Genomic DNA, 17,714 nt, shown 5'->3' with positions numbered 1-17,714 from the left:
TGTGGTTTTGCAGTTCCACGGTACAAACCTCTGTATTATCCACTTTTGGGCCATTTGTATCTAAAAAAAACAGTTTGAGTGTGTCGCTCACTGTTCAGCCGCAAATATATATATATTTTAAAAAGCCTGGTATACACCAGTAAATTATTACTGTGGTTTTGATGTTCCACGGTAAAACATCTCTATTATCCATTTTTTGGCATTTTTTGCTGTATAAAAATAATAATAGAGTCTCCCTGACTTTTTAGACACAAATATATCTGTTGAAAATAGTCTGGTGTAGGCCAGAGAGACAGAAGTGTGCTTTTGCTGTTCCACGGTAAAAAATCTCTATTATCCTGCTTTTTGCATTTTTTGCTGTAAAAAAGAAAAAAAATAGTGTCTCCCTGATTTTTCAGACACAAATATATCTGTGGAAAATAGTCTGGTGTAGGCCCGAGAAATACAAGTGTGGTTTTGCAGTTCCACGGTACAAACCTCTGTATTATCCACTTTTAGGCCATTTGTATCTAAAAAAAAACAGTTTCAGTGTGTCGCTCACTGTTCAGCCGCAAATATATATATATTTTAAAAAGCCTGGTATGCACCAGTAAATTATTACTGTGGTTTTGCTGTTCCACGGTAAAAAATCTCTATTATTCAGGTTTTGGTAGTTTTTTCCGTAAAGAAAAGCAGTAGTGTCTCCTGACTGTTATGACGCAAAAATATATCTGTTGAAAATAGTCTTGTGTAGGCCCGACATCCCAGTGTGGTTTCGCAGTTCCATGGGTCAAATCGCTGTACTATCCAGTTTTGGGCCTTTGGTATCTAAAAAAAAAAGCAGTTTGAGTGTGTCGCTCACTGTTCAGCCGCAAATATCTCTATTTAAAAAAGTGTGGTATACCCCAGTAAACAATAACTGTGGTTTTCCTCTTCCACGGTTCTAATCTACTCTTTATTACCCTTTTTCCATTGATAGTGCAAGTGTAAGCTATTTTACTTCATTTACAAGGGGCAAGGCGCGTGGCAAGGGACGTGGAAGTGGACGTTCTGGTGATGGTTCGTGCTATATTAATTGGATAGCAGACAATACTTCCAGTTACCTGGGTACCACCACCTCCGGTCTGTCTTCCACACGGTCAACTCTTAGTAGCCGTGAGTCTCGACCTCATACTCCTCCTCACCCTGATGCTCCTTCCTCCCACCATGCCGAGTGTCGTCAGACAGCAAGTGATCCCACACTTGGACACTCTGAAGAGCTGTTCACTGGTCCATTTCCATATTTGGGCCCCTCGCCTGATACGCTTGAAGTGGTGGAAGAGGAGATTCCATGTTGCGATGCCCAAATATTTGAACAGCCACGGCCACAGGAAGTCGACGTTGGCAATCTGTCACAAGAGGTGGACGATGACGAGACGCAATTGCCAGGAAGTGAGGAGGAGGATCGTGGTGCGCAAGTGGAAGAGGAGGAGGTGGTGGATGATCTAGTAACTGACCCAACGTGGAAGGAGGACATGCAGAGTGAGGCCAGCAGCACACAGGGGGAGGGAGGCAGAGTACCCCAACAGGCAGGAAGAAGCAGTGTGGTGGCCGCACACAGAAGGCAGGCAACCATTCCCCGTAACACCAGCACGAGGGACGTTGCCAGTACAAGCGGTAGGTCTTCCAGAGTCTGGAATTTTTTTAAAGACAATGCTGATAACCCCAAAAAGGCCATATGTTCCACCTGCCATGCCAGCATCAGCAGGATTGACAAAACTACCAGCCTGACCACCACCAGCATGATCAGGCACATGGCAGCAAAGCACCCGACTTTGTGGGGCGAAACCCAGGGTCCACGACCAGTGTCAGCGGGTGTCACCACTGCTTCTTCCACTGTTGTGCGTGCAATAGAACCCCCTGTTGTGTGTGCAAGGCAATCCCCTGTCCATACTGCATGTAAAGATGCCCCCTCCTCTCAGTCTTCACTTGTTATGGCAGTTTCTCAAGAAACAGCATCAACGTCCACGTCCCACCGCAGCGTTCAATTGTCCATATCCCAGACCTTTGAAAGAAAGCGGAAATTCGCAGCTAACGCCCCACAGGCCACAGTCCTAAATTCGCACATTTCACGACTGCTTGCATTGGAAATGCTGCCTTTTAGGCTGGTGGACTGGAGACGGAATCCTTTCGCAATCTTATGGCGGTGGCCGTCCCTCGGTACTCGGTCCCCAGCCGACACTATTTTGCCCGGTGTGCCATCCCCGCACTACAAAAGCACGTGTCACAAAGCATCTGCCGTGCCTTCAACAACGCAGTTACTGGGAGAGTCCACCTGACAACGGACACGTGGACAAGTGCTTGTGGCCAGGGACGGTACATCTCTCTGACGGCACACTGGGTAAACATAGTGGAAGCCGGGACCCAGTCGGACCTTGGGACGGAACACATCCTCCCCACACCGAGGATTGCGGGCCCTATGTCAGTCAGAGTTGCCCCCACAGTGTACAGCTCCTGCGCATCCTCCTCCTCCTCATGTTCAGCCTCCATCTCAGATATCACCACATCAGTTACGAGCTGGAAGCATTGCAGTACTGCCTCCGCCAAGCGGCAACAGGCTGTGCTGAAACTCATAAGCTTAGGTGATAAACCTCACACTGCTTGTGAGTTGTGGACAGCTGTGAAAGAGCAGGCAGATCTGTGGCTGAGACCGCTGAACCTACATCCCGGCATGGTCGTGTGTGACAATGGCCGTAACCTGGTGGCGGCTCTGAGGCGAGGTGAGATCACACACGTACCATGCCTGGCTCATGTGCTGGTTCAGCGGTTTCTTAAATCGTACCCCGAGTTGCCAGATCTGCTCGTGAAAGTACGCCGCCTGTCAGCTCATTTTCGCAAGTCAGCTACAGCTTCCGCCGCCCTTGCTGTGTTGCAGCAGCGTTTGCAGCTTCCGGCACACCGACTGGTGTGTGATGTCCCCCCACGTTGGAACTCTACCCTCCACATGTTGCAAAGGATTTGTGAGCAGAAGAGAGCAGTTGTGGAGTACCAGCTGCAACAAGGCCGTCGATATTCAGGTCAGACTCCACACATAAGACCTCAGGAGTGGACCTGGATGTCTGACATATGTACCATCCTGACAAACTTTGAGGAGGCCACCAAGATGGTGAGTGGCGATGACGCCATCATTAGTGTCAGCATCCCACTTGTCTGTCTTTTGCAACGCTCTCTGCAGAGAATTAAAGAGGAGGCATTGCAGCCAGAGTATGATGAGATGGATCAAGAAGCCATAGCGGGCGATTACACACAGCCCAGCCTCATCTCATCCCAACGTGCATTGGGGGACAATGAGGGAGAGGAGGAGGAGGAGGAGGAAGAACAGGAGCTGCTATCATGCGTTGTAGACGGTAGTACCTGTACAAGTGTCATACCGTCGGTTCAGCGTTGGTGGCCCGAGGACAGGGGGGAGGAGGAAGAGGAGGAGGAGAGCATGGTCAGTCGTCATCTTGGTGAGGACACGGAAATCTTGCCCGTTACCAGTCTGGCACGCATGGCTGACTTTATGTTACGCTGCCTTAACCGTGACCCTCGCGTTGTCAAAATGTTGGGTGACAGTCATTACTGGTTGGTGACACTTGTAGACCCCCGCTACAAGGAGAACTTTCACTCTCTTATTCCTGAGGTGGAGAGGTCTACAAAAATGGGGCAATACCAGAAGGCCCTTGCTGCAGAACTATTAAAAAAATTCCCATCTGAACACGGTAGCGGCAGAGGTCACAGTTCGCTGCCCAACTAAGGCGTACAGGCGAGAGAGATGCAACTCCAATCCAGCAGAGGCAGGGGAACACTTTCAACGTTCTGGGACAGTTTTCTGAGACCTGCCCAGCTTACAGGCCCTGAGGCGCGGGGTACTCTCACAAGGAGTGGAAAGTTTCAAAAGATGGTGAAGGAGTACCAGCGTCCTCCGTGATTCCTCTGTGCCTTTTAATTATTGGGTATCCAAGCTGGACACTTGGAATGAACTCACTCTGTATGCCTTGGAGGTCATGGCCTGCCCTGCCGCTAGCGTGCCAATCAGACAACTGCTGCTTCTAGTCTCCTCTGGAGACTATAGAAGCATGCAGAAAGTGTAAAAAAAAAAGTTTTTAAAAAAATAAAAAATATATAAAAGTTTAAGTCCACCCCCCTTTCGCCCCATTCAAAATAAAATATATATATATATAAAAAAAACCCCACATACACATATTTGGTATCGCCGCATTCAGAATCACCCGATCTATCAATATAAAAGAAGAATTAATACAATCAGTAAACGGCGTAACGAGAAAAAAATTTTAAACGCTAGAATTAATTTTTTTTGGTCGCTACAACTTTGCAATAAAATGCTATAACGGGCGATCAAAACATCGGATCTACCCCAAAATGGTATCAATAAAAACGTCAGCCCAGCACGCAAAAAATAAGCCCTCACCTGGCCCCAGATCCCGAAAAATGGAGAAGCTTAGGGTCTCGGAAAATGGCGTCATTTTTTTTTGTTTTTTTAGCAAGCTTTGGATTTTTTTTTCACCACTTAAATAAAAAAGAACCTATACATGTTTGGTGTCTATGAACTCATAACGACCTGGAAAATAATGATGGCAGGTCAGTTTTAGCAATCTGTGAACGTGGTAAAAAAAGGACCCAAAAAACAACTGTGGAATTGCATTTTTTTTGCAGTTTCACTGCACTTGGAATTTTTTTCCCATTTTCCAGCACACGATATGGTAAAACCAGTGATGGTGTTTAAAAGTACAACTCGTCCCGCAAAAAATAAGCCCTCACATGTCCATATTGAACGAAAATTAAAAAAGTTCTGGCTCTGGGAAGAAGGGGAGCAAAAAAGGAAAACACGAAAACCGAAAGACCCATGGTCGTTAAGGGGTTAACATATTTCACAGGAAAGCACTTTCACTTTCGTTTTTGAACGTTTTATTGTGAGCCTGTAAAAGTGGCTTAATACCTCTGACCACATTGTTGACAGCAGTGACTTGGGGGTCAGAAATGCTTCCAGGGGCGATCCCCATGCTGTCCCCATGTCATTTGAGCACTGTCACTATCGTTTTGGGCACTTTTTAGGCTTTCTACAGACTGCCGGGGGAGCCGCCGCAAAAATGTTCGGGTCTCCCATAGACTAACATTGGGCTCGTTGCTCGGGTCGAGCACCCGAGTATCACAGTGAGCTCGGCCCGAGCTTCGAGCACCCGAGCATTTTAGTGCTCGCTCAACACTAGTAATGATAAATAGAATCCACCTGTGTGTAATCAAGACTCCATATAAATGCACCTGCTCTGTGATAGTCTCAGGGTTCTGTTTCAAGTGCAGAGAGCATCATGAAGACCAAGGAACACATCAGGCAGGTCCGAGATACTGTTGTGGCGAAGTTTAAAGCTGGATTTGGATACAAAAAGATTTCCCAAGTTTTAAACATCTCAAGGAGCACTGTGCAAGCAATCATATTGAAATGGAAGGAGTATCAGACCACTGCAAATCTACCAAGACCCGGCCGTCCCTCTAAACTTTCATCTCGAACAAGGAGAAGACTGATCAGAGATGCAGCCAAAAGGCCCATGATCACTCTGGATGAACTGCAGAGATCTACAGCTGAGGTGGCAGATTCTGTCCATAGGACAACAATCAGTCGTACACTGCACAAATCTGGCCTTTATGGAAGAGTGGCAAGAAGAAAGCCATTTCTCAAAGATATCTATAAAAAGTCTCCTTTGAAGTTTGCCACAAGCCACCTGGGAGACATGCCAAACATGTGGATTAAGGTGCTCTGATCAGATGAAACCAAAATCTAACTTTTTGGCCACAATGCAAAATGATATCTTTTGCGCAAAAGCAACACAGCTCATCACCCTCAAAACACCATCCCCACTGTCAAACATGGTGGTGGCAGCATCATGGTTTGGGCCTGCTTTTCTTCAGCAGGGACAGGGAAGATGGTTAAAATTGATGGGAAGATGGACAGAGCCAAATACAGGACCGTTCTGGAAGAAAACCTGTTGGAGTCTGCAAAAGACCTGAGACTGGGACGGAGATTTATCTTCCAACAAGATAATGATCCCAAACATAAAGCAAAATCTACAATGGAATGGTTAAAAAATAAATGGATCCAGGTGTTAGAATGGCCAAGTCAAAGTCCAGACCTGAATCCAATCAAGAATCTGTGGAAAGAGCTGAAAACTGCTGTTCACAAACGCCCTCCATCCAACCTCAATGAGCTCGAGCTGTTTTGCAAGGAAGAATGGACAGGAATTTCAGCCTCTCGATGTGCAAAACTGATAGAGACATACCCCAAGCGACTTGCAGCTGTAATCGCACCAAAAGGTGGTGCTACAAAGTATTAACTCAAGGAGGCCGAATAATATTGCACGCCCCACTTTTCAGTTTTTAATTTGTTAAAAAAGTTTAAAATATCCAAGAAATTTCGTTCCCCTTCACGATTGTGTCCCCCCAAAAATTAGAATTTTATATCTTTATGATTGAAGCCAGAAATGTGGCAAAAGGTAGAAAAGTTCAAGGGGGCCAAATACTTTCACAATGCACTGTACATTACCCTGGAAATGATGTCCCTTAACATATTTCCCAGGAAAATCCATTATTGTGAGTCAGTAAAAGTGGCGTAATACCTCTGACAACGTTGTTGACAGAAGTGACCTGGGAGCCAGAAATGCTTCCAGGGGTCTTCCCCATGCTGTCCCCATGTCATTTGAGCACCGTTCCCATCGATTTGGGCAATTTTTAGGCCCTCTGCAGGCCGCCGGGGGAGCCGTCTGAAAAATGCTTGAGTTTCCCATAGACATACATTGGGCTCGTTGCTCAAGTCGAGCACCCGAGTATATTCCAATGTACTTGACCCGAGCATCGAGCACCCTAGCATTTTAGTGCTCGCCTATCACTAATGGTCACAGATTTGTTCTGAAGCCACTCCTTTGTTATTTTAGCTGTGTGCTTAGGATCATTGTCTTGTTGGAAGGTGAATCTTCGGCCAAGTCTGAGGTCCAGAGCACTCTGGAAGAGGTTTTCATCCAGGATATCTCTGTACTTGGCCGCATTTATTTTTCCTTCAATTGCAACCAGTCGTCCTCTCCCTGCAGCTGAAAAACACCCCCATAGCATGATGCTGCCACCACCATGTTTCACTGTTGGGATTGTATTGGGCAGGTTATGAGCAGTGCCTGGTTTTCTCCACACATACCGCTTAGAATAATCACCAAAAAGTTCTATCTTCGTCTCATCAGACCAGAGAATCTTATTTCTCATAGTCTGGGAGTCCTTCATGTGTTTTTGAGCAAACTCTATGCGGGCTTTCATATGTCTTGCACTGAGGAGAGGTTTCGGTCGGGCCACTCTGCCATAAAGGCCCGACTGGTGGAGGGCTGCAGTGATAGTTGACTTTGTGGAACTTTCTCCCATCTCCCTACTGCATCTCTGGAGCTCAGCCACAGTGATCTTGCGGTTCTTCTTTACCTCTCTCACCAAGGCTCTTCTCCCACGATTGCTCAGTTTGGCAGGACGGCCAGGTCAAAGAAGTCTTCTGGTGGTCTCAAATTTTTTCCATTTAAGGATCATGGAGGCCACTGTGCTCTTAGGAACCTTGAGTAATGCAGAAATTATTTTGTAACCTTGACCAGATCTGTGTCTTACCACAATTCTGTCTCTGAGCTCCTTTGGCAGTTCCTTTGAGCTCATGATTCTCATTTGGTCTGACATGCACTGTGAGCTGTGAGATCTTATATAGACAGGTGTGTGCCTTTCCAAATCAAGTCCTATCAGTTTAATTAAACACAGCTGGACTCCAATGAAGGAGTAGAACCATCTCAAGGAGGATCACAAGGAAATGGACAGCATGCGACTTAAATATGAGTGTCTGAGCAAAGGGTCTGAATACTTATGACCATGTGATATTTCAGTTTTTCTTTCTTAATAAATTTGCAAAAATTTCTACATTTCTGTTTTTTTTTTTTCAGTCAAGATGGGGTGCAGAGTGCACTTTAATGAGAATAAAATGAACTTTTTAGAATTTACCAAATGGCTGCAATGAAACAAAGTGAAAAATTTAAAGGGGTCTGAATACTTTCCGTACCCACTGCATACTGATGGAAAATACTGAACAAAAACTCAACATTTGCACATGGCCTTGGTGATAGGAATCATCGAAAATAAGGTCACTATGTTATGGTTGAATGGTTTTACATTTTTTGATAAAAAAAATTAGCTAAGTACCTTAAGTTTTTATAACAATAGTGGAGTTTGCTAATTCATTAATCGCAGTGTGCTGACGCATAGTGTATGTATATGTTTCTATCTTTTCTACATAGCGTATTTGTGCACCTGTACATGAATTTAATACTAATAGTTGTACAGGCCTTTTTTTGGTTCTGAAATTATGTGACAATACCCATTAGGCCACGTTCACACAATCAGTATTTGGTCAGTATTTTACAACAGTACTTGTAAGCCAAAACCAGGAGTGGAACAATCAGAGAAAAAGTATAATAGAAATTAGTCACCACTTCTGCATTTTTTACCCACTCCTGATTTTGGCTTAAAAATACTGAGGTAAAATACTGACCAAATATTGAATGTGTGAACATGGCCTTAAGGTTAGTCTGCAGCACATTGAAGCACCTTCCTGCTGTTGCATTTCAATTCAGCAAAGAAATATGATTACTCTCACTTGACAATCTGTACACTTTAGCCTCTCTTCTGTCATGGAATGGCTTCTGCTGCCTTTTTCGTCATGTATTGTGAGATAAGGAATGTCTGACCAGTAATGACAGTGTAATTAAATATAGTACAAAGTCCGCTATTGTATTATAGATTGATGATTACGTTTAGGAGAATCATGGAAAAAAGGCAGCCTTATTTACCAAAACACCATTTCACAATACTAATGCACTAAGGATGCAGAAGACACCCACCATAAAGGCGGAGGTTGTACAAATGCAAAATACTGATGGACTAACCACTCACATGTCTACTATTCATGAAGTGCTGGTTGTCTAGAATTACAAATACACACAGATAAAGCTTGTATAGAGCGCCAGTCACACAGATGTGTCTAGCTCATCTTTTTTCCTTGCACAGAGAGGTGGTGTTTTCTACATGGTGGCATGTAATAGCACCCCGAACTAATCCAGAATGATGTAACTGAATAAGGCCACGGCTCCACTATCAGTATTTGGTCAGTATTTTGTAAGTATTTTTTCTCAGGAGTGGGAGCTAAAATCAGGCGAGGAACAATCACATAAAAGGTATAATAGAAACAAGTCACCAATTCTGCATTTATCACCCACTCCTGGTTTTGGCTCCCACACCTGAGAAAAAATACTGACCGAATACTGACCAAATACTGATAGAGGGGCAGTTGGCTAAGGTATATTCTTGCAAGTCCCATTTTTGAAAGGGTCAGGTTGTGTCCTTTTGTTTTACCATGGAGCACATGTGAATGGCAGGGGTGTGTCCCTATCCACAGCATTCATGGAAAACATGCTGCACATAATTAAATTGTAAGTTCATTTTGCGTTTCTTTTCATTTGCAGTCTTTTCTCATACTTCTGTGTCAGATGAAAAATTTCTATTACAAAAGTATGTTGAAAATAAAAAATGACTATGGAGGTCAGGAAGTATAAAATTTAAGGCTGCGGAAATTGGACTGCACTTTCTGCTCTACCTGACTATGATTGAACTGGCATGATCAAGACTGATGTCTGATGTAAGGATCATCTCCATCTTTCCCTGGACATAGGACTAAAGGGGAGATTATTCCAATTTTTCCTGTGTATAGACATGCAAAGTATTTATTGCATAAGCTAGGCTGCACAGGTGACCACTGACACTATTTATAATATTAGCATTGGCTAATATATATTTTCTAAGGATAAATCACACTACTGTATAGTAGTACCTGAAGTTATTTAGTGTGCACTGACCTGTTGATAAGTTTGTCTGTCTTTTTGTCCTTTGGTACTGGTTGTACCTGGATATTGGTAATACTTGTTGCTCTCATAAATGGAAGTCTAATTTAAGAACTTGGCTTTGGCCAGAATGGCGAGATTATTTACCACTCAATTCTTAGAGGCCAAAAAGGATAGCTAAGGCTTTGTGTTTCCTCAAACCCTCACAAAGAAAAGGTTTCTATCATATCAAACGGGAAAAGGAAGAAGAGAAAACTGTACATGCGTTGATCAAAGCACATCAGGCCAAATATGGGTCATGCTTTTGAAATAAATAAAAGAAGTAGAAGAGTTGTGAAGGGCCTACCAAGTCTGAATTCTAATTCCAGATGTTCAATTCCTGTAGGAGCAAGGTTTACTAAACTTCTTTGATGCCTGGTCATAAACTACTATAGACAAGGAGGTGTTGTAAATAATATAAGGAGACTATGCCATAATTTCTTCAGATTTTCCAATACAGTATTATACTGTTGATCCAAGTGAATCCATCTGTCAACTATCTTCTAAAAGAATTCCTGACCAAATAGGTCTTTGTGTCTGTGCCTGAGGCCACGATCACACGTTCAATTTTGGTCAGTATTTTACATCAGTATTTGTAAGCCAAAACCTGGAGAGAACAATCAGAGGAAAAGTAAAATAGAAACACATCACCACTTCTGTATTTATTACCCACTCCTCGTTTTGGCTTACAAATACTGATGTAAGATACTGACAAAATACTGAACGTGTGAAAATGGCCTTAGCTTCATCATGGAAGAAGAGTCTGGTCAAGAGTCTTTCCAGTGTTGAAACCAGGGGTGTCTAGTGTCTCATAATAATTAATAGGCTCATCTGGTAAAATTGGTCCACCAAGCTGCAGGTCAGGGTGAACACATGAACCAAGGGCTATGGCACAGCAGTGAGGACCTGGACAACGGACAAATAGTAGATGGCAAGCTAGAGGATGAGGACATACTGGAAGCCCCACAGCCAGGATTGACAGATGCAAGTGTGGTGGGCCACTGGGGAGTCGCCAGATGTTGCAGAAGGGCCAGCTGAGGTGTGTAGCCTCACTGGCAGCAGATAATGATGTCACAGTAGCTGAAGAGGGTCACTGGACCCTTCAACACTTCCCTCGTGTCCACAACAATTTAAAAAGAGGGAGGTGGCACTTGTAGAAGGTATAGGACCCCCCGGGGGCACTCCTGCAGTGGTGGTGTCTGGGTGCAGGTTTTGGAGTGCCCGTGATGTTTGTGCAATCTCAAGAAGCCAGACACGCAGGTGAACTTGTAAACATAACAATTTTACTGAATGAGGTAACAAGGTACAGTCTCTTACAGGCAAAGTTCACAGTATATTGTTCATATGAAAGAAATGGTTTTCTCCTTATGAGACAAGCATTGTTATGGCCTCTCTGGGCGGCTGGAGAATAGTTCTCTTCACTTGTTAGCACAGGAAATGCTATGCGCAGTCCTAGAAATATTAAACTGATGGAGGGACCTTCACAGATTATATGAAACAGGGAGGGAAAGAGGGGGAGAGTCAGCTCACCGGAATGCAGTCTGTAAATCCTCTGTCCAGAGATCCTCGCAGGGAGTCGCCCTGGCTCGGTTCGGTGCAATGAAGAGAAAAGAGGAAAATCTCCAGCATAGGATAAAGTTAAAACATAGTAATTTATTGAGTCCAAGATAAAAAAAAATTTTGTTTTCATCCGAGAAATACAAGCATCACATCAATCTGCACCAGTGAGGAATTACATCAGTCAAATCGACGCGTTTCAACTCAGACGAGTCTTATTCATGATCTATAGTCAAAAAGAGGCAACTCACATATATAGGGTTAGTAGGCCACCATCCAGAAACAGGTGCACTCATTAGTGAATGAAATAACAAGAGAGTTTTTGGATTTTTAAATTACAAACCCGTATCCCTTATGGTTTAAACACTCTCCAGGATTTAATTCTACAGTACAATTGATGTTAGTTAATTCAGGAGTTGGTTTTCTGGGTATTGTTTTTATCAGTTTTCTTTTCTTATGGAGCTCACATTCCTCACATTGCCTGCTAGCTGTGTTGCTGATTTTAACTAGTGTTGAGCCACCCCTGCAGTGTTCGGGTTCAGTTCGGTTCGTCGAACACCGGGATGTTCGTGAAAATGTTCGTCGAACACCTTAGAACACTGTCGAACACCGTCGAACGCCGTTAAAACCAATGGCAGGCAAATAAAAACACATAGAAAACACCTTCAAAGATGTCCAAAAGCTGACAAACTGCTCGGAAGACACACTCTTTAAAAAAGCCGGCCGGCAATTCAGCATCGGTACACGACCATTTAGAATAGAAAGAATAGAGCATCACACAGATTAGATAGATAGAAACATGTCAGTCACATATATAATAAGTACAGTTATAGTGTTGATTACTGTACTTGTCATTTAGTGTTAAAATAAAGGATTTATTAAAAATAAATTGGCGTGGGGTTCCCCGTAATTTTAGTCTCTAGCAGAGGTTAAGCAGACGGCTGGGGCAGATGTTTGAAGCCTGGGAAGGGGGTAATATCCACAGAGCTTCCCAGGCTACTAATATCAACCCCCAGCTGAATACCTAGCCTTTACTAGCTATTAAAATGGGGACCCCCAAAAAAATGACGTGGAGTCCCCCCTATTTTAATAGCTAGCAAAGGCTAGGCAGACAGCTGGGGGTATATTAATAGCCCAGGAAGGGTGCCATGAATATTGGCCCCCTCTCAGGCTAGAAACACCAGCCGTCAGCCGCCCCAGAAATGGCGCATCCATAGGATGCGCCAATTCTGACACTTGGCCTCGCTCTTCCCACTGCCCTGTAGCAGTGGCAGTGGGGTAATAGGGCTGGGGTTGATGTCAGCTTATAATGCCAGCTGACATCAAGCCCAGGTTAGTAATGGAAAGGCGTCTATGAGACACCCCCATTACTAACCCCATAGTCAAAGTTAAAAAAAACACAAACACCCAGAATAAAGTCCTTTAATTGAAATAAACACACAATTCCCTCATCCTTTCCTTTCCATGGTTCCCAGGACGGCTCCAGCTCTGCTGAATTCACATGACAGGCTGAATCGCAGCCGAAAGCTGCCATCCAGCTTGCCATGCTGCAGACACTTAGAAGCGCAGGAGAATTTTCCCACGCTGTCAGTGACGTGCATGAGGTGAGCTGAGTTCATTGGACATGAACTCGGCTCATCTGGATGCCGTCACAGCCAGACACTGAGGAGCGCAAGCATGCCTACACTTCTCAGTGTCTGCGGCATGGCAAGCTGGATGGCAGCTTTCGGCTGCGATCCAGCCTGTCATGTAAATGTAGCAGAGCTGGAGCCATCCTGGGAACCATGGAAAGGTAAGGATGATGTTGGTTTATTATTTTACTTTTATTGCAGAAGACATTGGCTTCAGCTGGAATGGGCGTGATGGTAAGTATGGTTTAATGTAGAACAATAAAGAATTGTGTGTTTTGTTTATTTCAATTAACTCCTTCACGACATAGGGCGTATTAGTACGTATCTGTGCCCTGGGACTTATGGACCAGATACATATTTCTACGCTCTGGCGATTTCACCCGCACACAGGCTGTGCGGGCGCGATCGCCACCGGGTGTCAGCTGATAGCCCCGGGTGTCAGCTGTGACAATGTGCAGGGAGTGGTCCCACACCGCTCCTGGCACATTAACCCCCGCAATGCTGCAATCGAAGTCGATTGCAATCGATCCCAGCATTGCGGTGGCAAGGGGAGGTGATCGCCGATTTTCTATTCAATTTGTTAACGGACACCATGTTGCATTTGGAAAGTCCCTGTGTGCCTAAATATTGGAGCTCCCCCACAAGTGACCCCATTTTGGAAACTAGACCCCCCAAGGCACCTATCTAGATGCATAGTGAGCACTTGGAACCCCCAGGTGCTTCACAAATTGATTTGTAAAAATGAAAAAGTGAAAAAAAAAAACACTTTTTCATTTTTACAAATCAATTTGTGAAGCACCTGGGGGTTCCAAGTGCTCACTATGCATCTAGATAGGTGCCTTGGGGGGTCTAGTTTCCAAAATGGGGTCACTTGTGGGGGAGCTCCAATGTTTAGGCACATCAGGGGCTCTCCAAACGCAACATGGCGTCCACTAATTATTCAAGCAAATTTTACAATCAAAAAGTCAAATGGCGCTCCTTCCCTTCCGAGCCCTGCCGTGCGCCCAAACAGTGGTTTTTCCCCACATATGGAGCATCTACGTGCCCAGGGGAAATTGCACAACAAATTTTGGGGTCCATTTTTTCTTGCTACCCCTGTGAAAATAAAAAAAATTGGGTCTAAAGTAACATTTTTGCGAAAAAAGTTAAATGTTCATTTTTTTCTTCCACATTCCAAAAATTCTTGTGAAGCACCTGAAGGGTTAATAAAGTTCTTGAATGTGGTTTTGAGTACCTTGAGGGGGTGCAGTTTTTAGAATGGTGTCACTTTTGGGTATTTTCTGTCATAAAGACCTCTCAAAGTGACTTCAAATGTGATGTGGTCCCTAAAAAAATGGTTTTGTAAATTTTGTTGGAAAAATGAGAAATCGCTGGCCAACTTTTAACCCTTATAGCTCCCTAACAAAAAAATTTTGGTTCCAAAATTGTGCTGATGTAAAGTAGACATGTGGGAAATGTTATTTATTAAGTATTTTGTGTGACATATCTCTCTGATTTAAGGGCATAAAAATTAAAATTTTGAAAATTTTCAAAATTTTTGCCAAATTTCCATTTTTTTCACAAATAAACGCAAGTGATATCGAAGATATTTTACCAAAATCATGAAGTACAATATGTCATGAAAAAACTATCCCAGAATCAGGGGGATCCGTTGAAGTGTTCCAGAGTAATTACCTCATAAAGTGACAGTGGTCAGAATTGTAAAAATTGGCCTGGTCATTAACGTGCAAACCACCCTCGGGGATAAAGGACTTTATTCTGGGTGTTTGTGTTTTTTTTTAACTTTGACTATGGGGTTAGTAATGGGGGTGTCTTATAGACGCCTCTCCATTACTAACCTGGGCTTGATGTCAGCTGGCATTATAAGCAGACATCAACCCCAGCCCTATTACCCCACTGCCACCGCTACAGGGCAGTGGGAAGAGCGAGGATAAGTGCCAGAATTGGCGCATCCTATGGATGCGCCATTTCTGGAGCAGCTGACGGCTGGTGTTTCTAGCCTGGGAGGCGGCCAATATTCATGGCACCCTTCCTGGGCTATTAATATCAGCTCCCAGCTGTCTGCCTAGCCTTTGTTAGCTATTAAAATAGGTGGGACCCCACTTCATTTTTTTCGGGGTCCCCCACTTTAATAGCTAGTAAAGGCTAGGTATTCAGCTGGTAGCTGATATTAGTAGCCTGGAAGCTCCGTGGGTATTACCCCCTTCCCAGGCTTCAAACATCTGCCCCAGCCGTCTGCTTAACCTCCGCTAGAGCCTAAAATTACGGGGAACCCCACACCATTTTTTTTTTAATAAATCCTTTATTTTAAACACTAAATGACAAGTACAGTAATCGACACTATCACTGTACTTATTATATATGTGACTGACATGTTTCTATCTATCTAATCTATGTGTGATACTCTATTCTTTCTGTTCTAAATTGTCAGGTACCGATGCTGAATTGCCGGCCGGCTTTTGTAAAGAAACGGTGCATGAAAACACTATTATTTTTTTTAATAAATCCTTTAACACTAAATGACAAGTACAGTAACCAACACTGTCACTGTACTTCTTATACTGTATATGTGACTGACATGTTTCTATCTAATCTATGTGTGATGCTCTATTCTTTCTGTTCTAAATTGTCGGGTACCGGTGTATGCCGCTGCTGAATTGCCGGCTTTTCATGTTTCACTGTGAGCACTGTTCCCATCGATTTGGGCAACCACTGTAATGCCACAACCACCATGGCTGTGGCTTTACAGTGAGTAGCAGACAATCCCTGCATGATGTGAAAAAATCCAGTTACGCTTTTGGTGCACGAACAGTTATCGAACATAACCTCGAACAGCCGAATTTTTTGCAAATCGTTCGCGTTCGTCGAACGACTCGAACACAGCCCAAAACAGCTCGAATTTGAGATTGGCGAACAGTTCTAGTCGAACATCGCTCATCTCTAATTTTACCCCTTTTCCTCCCATTTAGACAGCTTGTTATTTCATTCACTAATGAGTGCACCTGTTTCTGGATGGTGGCCAACCAACCCTATATATGTGAGTTGCCTTTATTTGACTATAGATCATGAATAAGACTCGTCTGAGTTGAAACGCGTTGATTTGACTGATGCAATTCCTCACGGGAGCAGTTTGATGTGATGCTTGTATTTCTCGGATGAACACAAATTTTTTTTTTTTATCTTGGACTCTATAAATTACTATGTTTTTACTTTGACCTTCACAGATTGGATCTCTGTGGAAACCCACACTAAAGTGTGGATGTAGTCACGATTTTTTAGCCCAGCGTTCCCTCTCACAGGCGTAGGTTTAAGCAAAGTCGGTGGCGTGGCAGCCACGTGAATCTGGTCCTGGCTAGAAGTGATCAGGACAACCAGAGAGCAGGAGAGTCCATGTACAGCTTTCTCTCTCCTGACTGGAAGATAATCTCCTTCACAAAAAGAATGAAGTATGTGAGGGAAAGTGTACCCTCAGTGTAGACTGGCATTGAAAAAACTCTTCTCGAAGAGAATAATGTCTCTCCTCAATCTTCCTGAGGTAACAGGAACCACCCACAACTGGTTTGTACCAGAGTTCAGTCAGAGTGTGGTCTGAGCTGGGCGGTTCCTCCCAGCCATTGCTGTGGCCACTTGTGGGGAGGAGAATAAATCATTACTTCATATACACACGTTGGCCAGCAGATGGCAGGAAAGTACAACTTACAATGCAAGAAAGTACAATTTACAATGCAATGTATTATATCCCCTAACTCAGTACACAAAATGGAATAAATCTACTGTCACACGAAAACTGTCTCATTTAGCAGCAGTAGAACGGGTACCGAAATGCCACAAACTCCCCCTCTTAAGAAAAGCCGTCCTCGGCGAACAGTTGGAGGGTGAAGCCTTGTACAAATGACAAAGTTAGGGATACAGAGAAAAAAGTGCTATACACGAGTGCATGGCAAAATGGAATGGTAATGGAGTAATGGAGTGGTACACAAGGTAAATGGAATGTCTAAAACAGGTTATAGATGCAGGTCATAGAAACCACAGGAGATGGCAGCCCAGCTTCATCTCATCTTTTCAGCGCGGATTGGGTGATGAGGAGGAGAAACAGGAGGGTACTACCCACACCAGCTTCATCCCAACTGTTCAGCATGGATGGGATGAAGAGGAGGAAGAGGAGGAGGAGAAGATGGAAATTAGTCCTCCTAATGGGAACAGGAAAGTCTTGCCTGTTGGGAGTCTGGCACACAAGGCTGACTTTATGTCTCCTAGTTTGGAGAATATCTCGTATGTTATATAGGCCAACATCCACACTAAAAATTACTTTCTTCTGTTAGTAATGTTACACAACAAACCATATCTTACCTTGCCATTTAGTGCCGCTGAAATTCAGGTGTGTGCAGAGCTGTTGCAGAGGAAAAAATATAATTTTGTTTTGCTAATAGCGTGCTCCTACCACAGTATTTGAGCAACATGAGTGGGAAAAGGAGAAGTCGTGGTGGAAGGGGAAATAGGTTTGGAGTTCAAGGTATACATGAGGTAGGTGGTAATGTTAGTGAAATCACAGGGTGAACCAACACCG

This window comes from Phyllobates terribilis, unplaced genomic scaffold, assembly GCF_046119375.1.
Source record: "Phyllobates terribilis strain yellow unplaced genomic scaffold, ASM4611937v1 Scaffold_1__5_contigs__length_1240528914, whole genome shotgun sequence".
Lineage (NCBI taxonomy): Eukaryota > Metazoa > Chordata > Amphibia > Anura > Dendrobatidae > Phyllobates > Phyllobates terribilis.
This window is presented reverse-complemented; position numbering follows the sequence as displayed.